Below are 15,684 nucleotides of genomic sequence, written 5' to 3' on the forward strand. Positions count from 1 at the left end.
GGAGCGTTCGGTAAGGCCCTCAGTCTTACACCAAGATTATGCTTGAAAGCTGGGACCAGGTGGAACCATAGCCTGTTGAGAGCTAATGGCCGCTCTCAATGCGCTCTTGAGAGTCCAGCTCCCTCTTTATTTACAGTGTAAGACAAACAGGAAGAGAAGGCAGGGTAGCTAGTGCTACATGGCCTACGTGGTGTAGGCTGAATGTAGCGTGATTGTTTTGTAATTGGGGCATGCGCAGAAAGGGAACAAGGAAGAAGAATGCATAACCTGTCTCCTGGGGGTGTGCCATCCAGGGGCTACACAGTCTGTTTAACTATCTAGTCTATGGAGGAGAAAGGGAATAGGGAGGAGGTGAAGGACCATCTTTTGTGGCAAGACTCTTGTTTTATTTTTATTGTTTTTATGTTTTGTTACAAATATATTGTTCTGGACGAGCAAGTTCAAACAGTAGAGATGAGCCACACTCTGACAGATTTGACCCCGTTTATTATAGCCGGCAGCCGAGGCGGGGCTAACGCCAAGAAAGTTTTCTTGGCAATGGGGAGCAGTTTGATTTCTCCTTTTATTTGTTTTTTGTTTTGTTTTGTTTGGTACCGGGGATCGAACTTGGGACCTTATGCTTGCAAGGCAGGCGCCAGAACCACTGAACTATGATTTCTCCTTTTAAATCATGCTTTGAGCTGGGGAGGGCTCAGGGGAGAGCAAGCGGAATCCTACAGAAGCAGAAACATGCCAGGTTAGTGGGGTATACAAAGAAGTTTCATGCACACTAGGTGAGCTACAAAACGTCCTGCAACTGTAGCAAGCTTACTGCCAACCAAGATGTGAGGGTTTTGGGTGCTTTGTTCATGTGCAAGCACTTTGTTCAAGCACAGGTACAAAATGGCATCGAGGCACAAGATGGAGTCGGGTTGGCTATCACAATATAACAGCCTTAATTTGGCAAATTCTGGGGCTCTTTGGCCCATATCAATTGAAGCATATATTAGAACACTACGTATACTATGAAATCCTAGAAACATGTAAGTTTATTGAATTAAAATCTTGGAAATGTCATACTCTTTAATATATTCCTGTAATATAACGAAGTCAAAGGAATCCAGTGTGTTCTTAGCTTGCTTCTCTTTCTATCCAGCCCCTCTCCACCAAAAAGAATTTCTCTGTTTTCACTGTAACCCACACAGATTTGAAGGAACATGGAGTTTAGGCGGGCCACATATTTATTAACTAACACTTTCTAATTAGGATTTATTAATACCTGCTACTTACACCAAGGAGCATCTTTTTTTCTTTGTGGTACTGGGGATTGAACCCAGGGACTTCACACTTGGCCCTTTTTGTTTTTATTTTGAGACAGGGTCTCACTGTGTGGCTAAATTACCCATGCTGGGCTCAAACTTGCAATCCTCTTGTCTTGCCTCAAAGAGTGCTGGTATTACAGGCATTTACCACCATGCCTAGATGTAAGGAGTATTTTGATCTAAACTCTGCTCACCTCGAAATTGAGATCTGCTCATTCCTTAAAGAGCTTGTGGTGATTTTCTTTTTCAACTTTATTTTCAAGACTTCAGGTACACCAAGTTGAACTCCTCATCTTCCTTGGTTCATCCCTCTTAATGGCTTGTATCTAGATGTTCCCCCAAAGCCTCATGTGGTCATAGGTGGGGCTTTTTGGAGTGGTTGGATCTAGGGTGTGTGAATGCGGATAAAGGGTGCAATACTGGGATTAAGGGTGTGTGCTACTGGATTAGTCCACTAATTGGTTTATCGTAGTTCTGGGTGTGAATAATGGGAAACACCACCCTGTGTGTGGATGGCATCACCCAAAAGGCTTGTAGCCTGGATGGGATAAAAGGGAAGGGAAGGCTTGCTTCTGCTGCTTCAATGCTTGGTGTCTGTTGCCTCCTCCAAGCCCTGCCTTGAACTGCCTCTCCTCTTGATGTCCCTCTGCCATGTGGCCCTGCCTTGTAGCCAGCTGACTGTGGACTTAACCCTCTACAAACTGTGAGCTAAAATAAATCTTTTTTCCTTTAACTTTGGGTATCAGGTATTTTGTTCCAGCAATAAGAAAGTAACTAAGATAACCCCTTTTCTCATCAGTGGTCCACATTTTGCCCTCGTTTTGTATGCTCATGTGTTTATTTGATAATGCTATAGGGAATAGTCATGAACCCTATCCAATGAGAGAACTAATATTTGGATAATAACTTCCATCTTCTATGTCTCCCTACCTAGCCCATGTCCTCCTGCGTCTTCCCCCTTGATGTAGCCACAATTTTGAATTTCATGGCTTTTTTTCTGGCTGATTTACTTTTGTCATACATATAGGCATATAAACAATATTATGATCAATGTTTTAAGTTTATTGTCATTTATTTATTTATTTATTTATTTCAAAGTTTTTACAGTTTATTAGTCCTCTCGTGAAAAACCCGAAGTCACTGCAGACAGGCATTGCAAAATCTTTACTCCTTTGGCTGTTCTCCGATCTCCAGTTCACTTTTTGCCAGCACCAACATTGGCCTTTGCGGTGCCCCTGACTTTCTTCATTCTGTTCTTGCGTTCCTTCCGCTGCTTTCTTGATGTCTTTTTTCCTTCTCATACGGGCCGTGTCTTGCAAGTCTATGTTTGGGTTCATTTTTCTTCGCATAATCCAAAGAATCATAAATCATGCCGAAGCCAGTTGTCTTGCCACCCCCGAAATGGGTTCTGAATCCAAATACAAAAATGACATCCGGTGTAGTCTTGTACATTTTGGCTAGTTTTTCCCGAATTTCTGTCTTGGGTACTGTTGCTTTCCTGGGACAAAGGACATCAATAACCATTTGTTTCCTTTGAAGTAGTCGGTTGGTCATGAGCTTCCGGGTCTGGATAGTTACCCTGTCATTCATGATGGCAACAGATCCTCAGGCAGCCAGGGAGGAAAAGCAAGTTTATTGTCTTTTAGAAAAAAATTATTAATCTGTTTGTACTGTTACAACGAAGTACCATAAACTGAGTGGCTTATAAGAAACAGAAATTTCCTTTTTTTTTTTTTTTTTTTGGTACTGGGGATCAAACTCAGGACCTTGCACTTTTGAGGCAGGCAGTGGAACTACTGAGCTAAATCCCGGCCCCAGAAATTTCTTTTTTACAGATTTGGAGATTTAAGTCTAAGGTGCAGGCATAATTATGTTCTTGGGAGGACCTTTTTCTGGGTTTTGGATTGCTGTCTCCTTATATACTCACCTGGTGGAAAGAGAGCTTTCTAGTTCTGGCATCTCTTCTGATAAGGGTACTAGTCCCATTTTTGAGGGCTCCCACAGGCTCTTCCCCAAGTGCCATCACATTGGGATAAAGGTTTCAACGTGAGAATTTTTTTGGTTTTTTGAGGCAGCGTCTCCCTTTGTAGTTCAGGTTGGCCCTGAACTCACTATGTAGCCCAGGATGGCATTGAACTCACAGTGATCCTCCTGCCTCATTCTCCCGAGTGCTGGGATTACAGGTGTGCACCACCATGCCCATCTCAACATGAGAATTTTAAGGGACATATTTATTCCTTTGCAGATATACATTATATATAATCTGGGGGCTTTTCTTTTACTAAGAGGCATTCATATTTTTGTAGGTAACTGAGTCATTCATCTTCAGTGCTGTATACTATTTCATTGTGTGAATTAATCTGGCCTTCTGGACACCAGAGTTTAGGCTTTCATATTTCTTGCTTTAATGAACACCACTAAAGTGGATATTCACTTTTGTGTCTGTATTTCTTTGTGAGCACTTGCTGAAATTTTACTCCATTTATACCTAGGAATGGAATGCTGGTTGCAAGTTGTGTGACTTTTCAATTTGCAAGATAATTTGAGACTATTTTCCAAAGCAGTGGCAGCAATTTATACTGTAACCACCAATGTATAAATTATTCATCTATTCTCTTGAGTAGTTTCTGTTTCCAGATTCATGTTTTTAAGTGAATGGATATAAATTTTTATCTCTTCATAGTCTTGATTTGCTTTTCCTAGATTAGTTATGAGGAAATAATTAGAGGAACTGGAAAATAATTATTATCCATATGAAATTTAACTCAGATTTTTATCTTACATCAGACATGCAAATCAATTCCAGATGGATTAAGGACTCAGCGTTTTAAAACTATCAGTGAATGCCATTAGATTTTGAGGTAAGGAAATATATCTTAAATACTGGTCACAAAATAGCCCACTATAAAATATAAGTGTAATGAATTTGACTATATTAAAGTTTAAAACCTGTTTATCAGAAGACATGTTAAGGAAGGTGAAAACATAAGCTACAAACTGAAAGATGTATATCACACATAATGAATCTATATCAAGAATATCTTATGAACATGTACAATAAACTTGAAAAGGCTACAACCCAATAGAAAAATAGCAAAAGACTTAAATGAGTATTTTTCAGAAGAAGAAACACATAAGGCTAATACTCATGCAGAGTTATTCAATTCCAATTTCAAAATGCAACTCTTGAGAAAAACCAGGATACTTTAAAAACATAACTACAGTGTTTTTTCAAGTTAAGAGAAAACAACCATCTAGAAAAACAAACTTTGAGCCTAAACATTCTTAGGAAAAGCAACTAAAACTAAAAGCAAGTAGAGTGCTTACCAATTTTTTAAAAATATCTTCTTGTGCTGAGGATTGAACCCAGGGGCTCACACATGCTCGGTGAGGGTTGTCCCACTGAGCTACATCCCCACCCCTATCAATGTATTTTAATTTTACTCTGATTTTGTTTACCCTGTTGCTTTGCATATTGTTGTCACTCAACACTAGTTAATTAGTTCATTGACTTACTATACCTGATTTTCTGTAAGTCTAACTCTAATTTCTTTCAGACTGGAATCAAATGAGCACATTCTTTTATGACATTAATATACATTGTAGAACATGATCTTTTTCCTCTGAACTCTGTGCCCTGTTGGCCATAAGGATAAAGAATCTACTTGAAGGAAGAAATTAGATTTAATCTAAAAGGCATGGTATAGCTAAGCAGAGCCCAGACCTTGTGGTTGAAACCAAAGTGCTTAGTTGGCATTGCTTGGGAAAATTAGAGCAGAAAAGAGGATTGGTATGCCCACAGGCCTCGGTACACACTGATCTCCATGGCAACAGGATGTGATTTCATAAAACAGGCACCATGTTGCAAAGTGCCTTCAGAGAGCACTGGTTAAGGTGACATTTCAGAAAGCAGCTACTTCTTTGTATAAGAATGTTAAAATGTGCATCCATTGTATTTTATTTATGTATTCTACCCAGGAAAACCACTCATATTAATTTTTTTCCTGTGGTATGAGGGATTGAGTCCAGGAAGCACTGAGCTATATCTCTAGCACTTTTTATTACTTTTGGGGGTGAGGGGGAGGTGAAGTGTCTTGGTATGTAGTCCAGGCTGCCCTTGAACTTCTTATGCACCCAAGCCTGCCCTCAAACTCACAATCCTCCTACCTCAGCCTCCCAAGTAGCTGGGACTACAGGTATATATCCCTATGTTTAGTACACACCTGGCAAACTTAATATTTCTGAAGATTGCTCAGGAGGAGACTAAACAAAAATCGATAGACATAATATTCCATTAATACAGTGAATGTTTAAATTAAAATAATTTATTACAATAAAAGACACATTGCAGTTAACGTCCCCCAAAATACTCCTTGCTTTGGACACACTTATCTCATTGTTGTTGCCACGTTTTGAAGCAGCTCTGGAGGTCCTCTTTCGTAAGTGTCCTTAGTTGTGATGTTATGGGTGCTTCAATGTCCTGGATTGATCCAAAATATTTACCTTTGATGGTCATTTTGACTTTGGGGAAGAGTTAGAAGTAGCATGGTGCTAGATCAGGTAAATAAGGTTGATGAGAGGACATGTCATAATATATTTATGTGCCTGCCTTTGCATTGGATGGCATATGCTAGCAGCATTCACTATATTTTTTATTACACCTGGTAAAGACATTCATGAAGATACTCACTAAAGGTACTTCATAAAGACACTCATCATTACTTTGATCATCCCTGTATTTTCTGCAGAAAGTTATATCATAATTTTTGTAGCAGTGTGAAAATATATGCTCAAAGAATTAGAATTTTATTTTTCCTCTGACCCAGCAATTTAACATCTGTGAATTTATTCTAAGGAAATAATCATTAATGTGCTTAGAGATACAGTTCATAGTAGATTTGTCAGTGTATGATTTATAATAGTGAAAAATGGAAAAAATATATTTTTAAACTAATTTAAAATTTTTTACTCATCATTCACTTAGGTGTATGAACACCTATTAAAATGATGAGAAACAATATTTAAAAGCATGAAATTGATCATATGATTATAGGTTATACACAGCATATCAGGTGTGATTCTATTTATAATATATTCACCAAGGTATAACTAAAGAAAGCAGACTGAAGAGCTATCTACCAAACAGAAGAGAAAAGGCAGCACCAATCAGAGAGGGCCACAGGAGGTCATAGATAATAGATCAAGTAGCAGAAGAATTAAGCATAGATCTGAAAAACAAAAATAAAAACAAACAATTGAAGAGAATAATAATTCAGAATAAAAGGAAAAATATATTCTTGAATCAAAGAAGGTAAGTAGTGAAGATTACATCTAGAATATGAAAAGGATCTGACCCAAAGTAGGAAATCTGCAAATATTGTACCAAAACTGAAAGGTTTGTAATGCTTTAAGGAGCATATTCAGAGAGAGTAAGTAACATCAAAAAAAGTGTGCTAGATCTAAAGCTCAACATTTCTGAGCACCTACTATGTACCAGATCTTATAGACAAGTATTTAAAATTTTTTATTAGTACATGTTTGCAGTACATAGTGATTACATTCATCGTGGAGAGTTGATACATGTACATAATTTAGTCTTCTCCATAAGCCTGGGATAAGAGAGCTTGAAAAGGTCAGATGGTCAAGGTCACATGACTATAGAAAGGTAAAGCTGGAATTCTGAGCCAGGTCTGGGTAGGGTAATGCTAGTGCACCATGACAAGAAAGAAATGATTGAGAACAATAATCTCAGTAATTTTTAATCTAAGCCCTAATAATGGAGGAAAACCCCACCAAATCTATAGTATAACTGTCTTACCAATATCTCAAAAAAAAATGACAGTGTTATGGGCTGTAGGGTGAATTGTACAATTGAAATATCATTCAGTTAAAAAAACAGAGTCCAAGTTGGTCTGTACACACTGATTATAGCTCTGCCATATGCATGTGTTTATGCTGGCAAAGACTGGAGGCAACTTTGTACTCATGTATGTTAATGCAGTCCTTTGTTTCTCTCTCTTAATTTGTTTCTCTCCTTCCCTCCCTCTCTCCCTCCCTCCCTCCCTCCCTCCCTCCCTTCCTTCCTTCCTTCTTTCCTTTCCTTCTTTCCTTCCTCTTGTGGTCCTGGGGATCAAGCCCATCACTCATATATGTTAAAAAGTGCTCCATCACTGAACTACTTCCTTGGCTATCGATCCATTACTGAATGTGTGTATAGTCAGCTTTCTGCTGCTGGGAAAAAATAATTAACACACACAACTTAAAGGAATAAAGGCTTATTTTGGCTCACAGTTTCAGAGGTTTCAGTGCATGGCTGGCTCCAAGGCAAAAACATCTTGGAGGAAGGGAATGGCAGAGGAAAGCTGCTCAACTCAGCAGCCAGGAAGGAGAAAACAAAGGAAGAGCCAGAGAGGAAGCAATATACACAGTACAATTGGGGGTTGTAGGACCCCTCCCCTCCGCTCACCTGATTCTGGGCAATGCCACAGGGCTAACCTCGTGCTAACCTTTGTCCTAAAGTTTATTACCTACTTATTACCTACCTACAGGCAGAAATGAGAATAACAAAGATCCTTGGGCCTCTTGCGTTGAAAGATTCCTAAAATTCCAAACAAGGACACATGTGCTGTTGTGCATTCAGCCCTTTCTATTTTTCCTTTTTGTGCCATTTTCTTTTCTACCAACATGATCCTGCTTGTTCTCAGCATACCTTTTCCCTCTAAATGTTACTCAATTTAGCTGCTTCTTCCTTACCATTGTGTGCAGTGTCCAATTCTTTGTCACTCACAAGAACTTGGAAAACTGTCCCAGAACCCTATCACCCACGGTAACACAGGGGACCAGGAATCATTTATAGTCCCCAAGATTATTATAGATAGGTAAGTTAATTAGATGTCTTGTAGGTAGTAAGACAGGGCCAGCCCACAAGGAGCCAACATGGAGGACAATCAAGACACATTTACTGAAGGCCAGCATTGTAAAAGGTGAGAAACTGCTACACCCACATAGGATGAATAGCAGTAATTGATATTCTAAATAGGCATGTGTCACCTGGGTGGGGGACCAAGATCTTCCAACAGTGATCCCTGACCCACTCCTTTCCACTGAAAACCTTTGCTTGTTCTTTGTATGCTTGCTACCTGACTTGTTTCCCCATTGGATCCCCATTTAATCAATATTACCTAAGTGGCTAAACTTGTCATAATCTTATTGGTTGTTCATAGTTTTGTCCACCTTGTGATTTCTCATTGGATCAGTGTTACCTAAGCAACTGTACTTGCAATCTTACTAGTTGACTATAGTTTGTCCCACCTTGAATCTGCCTCACCTCATGGCTTTTTCCCATAACACACCTTTGAAAAGGTGGGTGAGCGGGCAACCGACTTTCTGGTCCCCCTTCTGTCTCTCTTAGACAGAAGCTTTCTTTCTCAGTAAATTTTTCCTATTCTTAACCTGTATTGTTAGAATTCATTCTTTGATTTTAGAGAACACAAACTTTTGGATATCTAGCAGGCTTGGGATTTACATCTCTTCCCCCTATATCAAAATCACACCAAAAGGGCCCACCCAGATACACCTAAAAATGTACTTTATTAATTTCCTAGGTGTCTCTCAAGCCAATGATGCTAATAATCAAGATTAATAGCCAGGAATTCAGCTCAGTGGTTTTGACGCCTGCTGTGCAAGCACAAGGACCTGAGTTCAATCCCCGGTACCAAAAAAAAAAAAGATTATTAAAAATAAAAAAAAAAATCAGTCATCACAATATGTAAAAGGCTTTTGCTGTCTTCTATTATGCCTTAATGAAACAGTATTTTCATCTTACAGATGTTTTAGGCAATTAACTTTCCTTTAATCGTTAAAATTTATATTCCCTTACATATTTTATATGACTTCCAAAAATAATAAATACAAATTTGAATTTTGACAAATTAAAATTCCCCTCTACATTGATTAAAAACTTACCATATTTTTCAAAACAAATTAATAGTTCTGTCACCAGGCTGGATCTGAGAGTCTCCAATGCTGAAATAAGGAATTTAATCCACCCTTTTAAGTTTGCAGATTTGGTGACTCCCATCATGGAAAAAATTAATTAGGATGCATCAGAAGAAGAAACATGAGAAAAATTTTTTAGAGGTAGATATAAGATGCCCTCAAGAGCTGAGTGTGGGTTCTCAGAGAAATATAGCACAATACAGCTGGAAACTGTCACACCTGGTTGGTAAGGCAAATGCCAGAGCCGGAGTATGTGCCATCTCCATGGCAACCACAAGGGGACTTCAATATTGAGTGTAGCCTGCTCCATCAAGCCTCAGCAGATGTACTGGGAACCTCAAAGAAGAACAAAGACAAGACACTGGCTGTTCCAAGAAAAGTGACCTCACTCTCTCTGACCCCCAAATTCCTCAAGGCATTAACCCTGCCCCTTCCCTTTAAAATCTTTGTTCTCTGCCTGCTCTATGCTGAATTTCCTTTTTCTAGACTCTGCTCTTCTTTCTGCATCTTTAATACTAGAACTGGGGATCTTTTATGGGTTTGGGGTGGTGGAAATCTGTGGAATTCGATCTTAGTCTTGTCTACTGGGTGGAAAAGAATGGCCCACCCATAGCGAGATAATGGTCCATTTTCATAGGAAATCCTAAAAGGTGGTCTATACACAGGTGAATGAGGATCATTTGTAAGTAAAAATGGAAATGGGCAAACCTATTTGTAAGTGAAAGGGAGTTGCTCAGATTTACTATGTTTTGGGAGAAAACAAAACAAAACTGGTCTTGTCTCCTGAAGCTAAAAGTTTTTTTTAAATCTTGATTTTCTTGTCTCCTTTCTACCTAGTTTTCATTTCTTCTATCCTAGGAGCACAGTTAGAAGCAGTGGAGCTGAGAAGTCACTGCCTTCCCTCCATTTAATTCAAAACAGTACCCTACAGTTATTCCTGCTTCCATTGTCCTAAGAGAGGTAGAGAATGAAATAACAAAAGCTTAGATTACCGGTGTCCTAGGTTAGAGCACATGCCTGTTGGGTCTCCAAGCCTGACCTTCTGGTCACCTTTACCCTACTTTCACTTCATTACAGGCTCATAAATATGCACTACATCTTATAAATTAATTAAGGTCAGTGAATTATGGGATGGGCATGTGTGCTAAGAGCTAAAATGATTCAGCACCTTGTCAATCATTCCTGTCAATCACATTTAGAGATTCTGTGGAAGGCACCTAAAGCAGAAGTGTCTGACTTTTAAATTCTGAAAGCTTGAGATAATGGTTCCCTTTTTTCTGTTGCTATTGCTACTTTTGACCTGTGTCACCAATGCAGTGCTTTTCTGTCGCTCCAGCACCTTTCTTGGTCTGTGTTATATCTTTGTTGGCATGGACTGTCCCTGAGCACAACTTCCCTTGACCTAGCTGTTTACTACTTACTACTGGGTGTATGCTTGGCAGTTCTTTCCTTGTCACTCACAAGAACCTGGACTATTATTACCCCATTCCACAGTAATACTATCTCAGTTCATCAGACAAACTCATAAATGTTTTAAACACCTAAGGAGCCACTCACACACTTAATACTATGATCATACAGCAGGTATTTTTATGTCTAGCTTTTTGTTGTTGTTGTTGTTTGGTACCAGGGATTGAACTCTGGTCCTTGCCCTTGCGCAGCAAGTGGTGAAACCACTGAGCTAAATCCCCGGCCCTGTCTCATATTTTGAGATTCATCTATGTGATAGCCTGTATCAAAACTTCATTCCTGGGCCCGGGATTTAGCTCAGTGGAGCCACTGCCTGCCTCAAAAGTGCAAGGTCCTGAGTTTGATCCCCGGTACCAAAAAAACCCCAAAAAACTTCATTTCTTTTTATTTCTGAAATTTACTTATTCATTCACTTGTTGATGAATATTTGAATAATTTCCAGCCTTGGGTATTACGAATAAAACTACTTTCACAATCATGTGCTAGCTAGTCTTTGCAAATATGAGCTTTTATTCTTTTTCTGTTCTTACTTTGAGATCCTCTCAGAGTTGGGTAGGGAGAGTTATAGTAATTTGATCTGATTTTATTTCTTCTTTTCCCCCCAAAGTTGCAATGATCTTATCAGATTCTAAAAGCAAACAAAACAAATCAGACTTTCTGTGATTTTAAGATCTATGTTGCCAACTGACCTATTGAGAGGTAATTTTGTTTTATAGTTCAGGGCAATGCAAACCTGAGTCATTAGCTAAATCCCTTTCATACTTACATTGTACCTTTTTTATCAATGGGATTTTTAAATTTATGACTTTCTCATAGATTTTACTTTGTTGAAATTTGGTATCGTCTTCAAAAATTATGTTAGTTTAGGTTTTATGTGGCTGTCATTGTCAAACTCTTTGTCCTGACAATATATTAACCTGGTTTGATATTTCAATTAAAAGCGTAATATTGCCTCATGAATATTTTCTTACAATGAGTCATTTAGAAGTTTTCTAGGAAATGAGGCACTACATTCTCTCCTTTAGGTTATTTGACTAGTGTAAAATTTTGGAATATAAAGATTTTGAATGATTGATACACAATATTGGTGTTGATTGATAATGGGATCCCTTTCTACCTTGTTATTAAGGGTACAGCTGATTCTGCTTGGTTTTACCTGGCTATAGGACAGGTTCTGCCTTTTCTGGAGTTGTTTCATTAGTTTGTGGATTATTTTGTTGGTGTTCACTTATTGATTACATGGATTTTAAACTGTGCTGTATAAGCCACCATGTACTCAAAAGGAGAAGAGAGCCTCCATATATATATATATATTAATCAGTGTAATAATATTTTACAGCGTCTGTACATTTTATATTTTTCTTTTCTCTTCTTGTATAAGAACAAGCTCATTGATGTTCATAGACTCATCAAATTGAGTTAAGAAAATGTATAGCAACAATTCTTAAAATTTGGTCTTTAGCCCTGCAATAGCATTACCTGGGGATGTGTTAGAAATGCACATTACTGAACTCCACTCTAGACCTGCTGATCAGAAACTCTGGAGTGGACTCTGGGTTTTGGGATGTTCACTGAGGTTTAAGAACCACTAATTTACCCTGCACCTAAAGTTGTTGATAACTAAAGTGTCATTGCATGGCCAGTAGGAATCTACTCTGAGTTGCTCTACTCCAGAAATTTTTGAAAAGCATCTTTGCTTTCTGGAAACAATAAGTATTCCCAGTTCAAAGTGATTTTTTTCCCCTATCCTAAGACATTCAATTGGCCGCTGGTCTGCAAGGATTGTTTTGGGTTTTTTCCACTTAGTGAAATTAGAAAGCAGTATTTTAATGCCTGTGATGCTCACATGCATTGGGGATAATCCGAAGAACAGGTGCTGAAATTGGGCTGCTTTTAATGAGAGCGTTCAGGTTCTGTACATAGACTGACTTCTGCCCCCATTTAACATAAGTCACTGCATTCATTCTGCTTTCCTTGTAGTATGAGGTTTTATTGAACAGTAAAATTTTCTGTTATGTATGTTGACCACATAGAGCTTAATTTTATTGTTTCTTTTCCAGACAAAGTTACCCAAAGTAAGTTAGATTACATTTCCTGTTCAAAAAGTCATCCTTATATAAAGCATTTCAAGTGGATGAATACATCATTTAGGGAGAGATGAGGACAGCTGTACAGCTAATCCCTTTTCCCCACTTGGAGAATGACAGATGGGGTCATGAGGAGTATTGCTTCCGAGCCCTGGGAACCCCTGCAGCAGGTCTGTTTTTTACAAATTATTATTGAGATCATACAATTGCCTTATTCATATTTCATTGTAATTATATGGTCATCTTGAAGTTTTCCTTACTCAAAGATTCTGGAATATGATAGATGCAGAAGGGAATTTTGCGTTCATTTCTCTATTTTTCTCCATACACAACACTGGTGACGAGTAAGCCTAGTTTCTGTGTTCTTTTAATGATTTCCATTCATGTGGGTCTGCTTGGGTTTGACGTCAGGGTTGGGTGAGATATGTTAGAACATAAGAATGGGTGAAGTGATCTCATTGGAATGCACACAACAGTTAGTGCCATGGGACATCAGAAGATGGAGAAGCCACTGGCTCATCCTCAGAAACCCATGTCTACAGTAATATTCTTCCAACTCTGATGTCAAACCCAAGCAGATGTTCATCTAAAATAACTTAAGTAGTGGGGATAGGCAATGCAGAGGTGAAAACAGATGAAAGAAAATAAGAAGCAAATGAGAATTTGATCCACTTTGAATAATTTTAGATCTCTGCATATCTTTTTTCCCCTAGTACTGATAGAAATGATTTTTTTGGCAAAGCATAGCACCACATATCTATAATCCCAGCACTCTGGGTGGCTGAGGTAGGAGGATTGCAAGTTCAAGGCTACCCTGGGCAATTAGTAAGTTTCTGTCTCAAAATAAAATATAGAAGACTGGCAGTGTACCTCAGGATAAAGGCCCTAGGTTCAATCCTCAGTACTGCAACAAACAAACAAAAACAGAAAAGCTACAAAGAAAGAAAGAAAAGAAAAGAAAAGGTTTTTTGGATTAATCGCCTGTAAGTTTTATTTGTATTCTATTAATATTGGACTACGTATTTGAACTCATTGTTCTTCATCTGAGAAGGTTTAACTAACATCATCTGTAAAATAATCATGCACACAAGTTAATCATCCTCAGTGGTGATGCAAAGGAAAAATTTGCATTTACTTTTCACCAAATTTACATTTACTTTCCAAGTAGACCTACAAAGGCCACCTCCACGCATAGGAGTGTCAGAGATACACAGTAGTGTAGACTGCTACTGGAAACAGGGAAAGAGATACATTCTATCAAGGGAGAGCTAAAGTCAAATTTGCCCAATAATGACTCCCTGGATGGAAACTCAACTAACCTCTGTCTCAGCATCTTGGTTTATTAGTAAGGGTTGGCAAATATTTAATCTTCCTGAGCTCACTAACCAGATAGAGTTAAATGCATGAGACACATTTGTGTTTATGGAAGACAATGTAAACAAAAGTCACATTGAATAATAATTTTTATTTGCTAATACATTTGTAAGGAAATGTAGACATTTTACATTTGTGGCACACTGAGAGTTTACAAAAGATTTCCACATGTGTCCTCTTGTTTCAGTGTCACTAAAGCTAAGGAAGTCAGGTTGCTTTTCTAGTATATTGAGGAAACTGAGGGTCTGTAAGTTCCCACATCCTGCCCACATTTACATAGCTAGTTTATGGGAGGGTAAGAACCTGAGTTCAGGCACTGGGCATGGTGGTGCATGCCAGTAATCCCAGCACTCGGGCGGCTGGGGCAGGAGGATTGTTGTGAGTTCAAGACCAACCTGGACTACATAGTAAGTTCAAGGCCAGTTTGAACTACATAGTGAGACCCTGTCTCAAAAGGAAAAAAAAAAAAGAACCTGAGTCTGGGTCATCACTGAGTGCTCTTGCAGTGAACCAACTGCAATTTTACTGTTGCTAATTAAAGGAAAGCATGTGGTTGGGCCGGGGATTTAGCTCAGTGGTTCCACCGCCTGCTGCTCAAGTGCAAGGACCCGAGTTTGATCCCGGTACCAAAAAAAAGACAATGGGGGAAAGCATGTGGTGCTTGTTCACTCATTCAAAAAATGCAAATTAGATATTAACCTTAACTAAGGGTACAAAAGTACTGGTTATGTATACTACAACTTGCAAGGCTGGTTTGAGTTGCAAATACATTGCTAGCTTATTTCTACCATTTGAAATTCTTTTTCCATTTGTGATGTTAGGATGTTTCCCTGGCTTATAAAATCAGTTAAGCCCATGGCCTCCTTTTCCACCGTCAGTTTTTGTTGACTTAAATGGTACTTGCATGGGCTGCAACTGTGGGTATACGTGAGGTGGGCACAGCTGGGAAGAGCAGAGAAGCAGGATGCACAGCGGCGTGGGGACTGGACTTCTGGGGACAGCTCTCTCCTTTATGTTTCCCAGATGGTGGCAGCAGAAAGTTGAAGAACCCAGCTGTGAGGAATCTCATGTTTGAATACTTCCTGAGAAGTGCTGTGGATTGTTTTAGTTTAAAATCACAGGAAAGTGCTTTTCTTTCTTTAAGAGTTAGAAGTTGACCATATATCTACCATGCAGTCCAGCCTTTTAACACTTCTGTATTTACCCAAGAAAAACAGAAGCATCTGCCTTATTTACGAGTTTTATGTGTAATAGTCCAAACTGGAAATGATCCAGATGTCCATCAAGTAAATAAACAAATTGAGGAATATCCATGCAGTGAACTATTATTCATCAATAAAAAGGAGTAAACTATTAGAGAGAGAACTGTGTGGTAATAAGGATAAATCTCTAAATACATATATATCAAAATTATGTCTTACAATACAAATTTGTGTGTTACAGGTCCAATATTA

General features: G+C 38.6%; 1 pseudogene; it reads right to left on the bottom strand.

The window, feature by feature from the left end:
* Window positions 1-2,390: 2,390 nt before the first annotated feature.
* On the bottom strand, window positions 2,391-2,917 carry LOC101699431 (small ribosomal subunit protein eS24 pseudogene; annotated as a pseudogene).
* Between the last annotated feature and the right edge of the window lie 12,767 nt (window positions 2,918-15,684).

This window comes from Heterocephalus glaber, unplaced genomic scaffold, assembly GCF_053883595.1.
Source record: "Heterocephalus glaber isolate CG9 unplaced genomic scaffold, H.glaber_assembly_v1.0 deba00001666, whole genome shotgun sequence".
Classification (NCBI taxonomy): Eukaryota; Metazoa; Chordata; class Mammalia; order Rodentia; family Bathyergidae; genus Heterocephalus; species Heterocephalus glaber.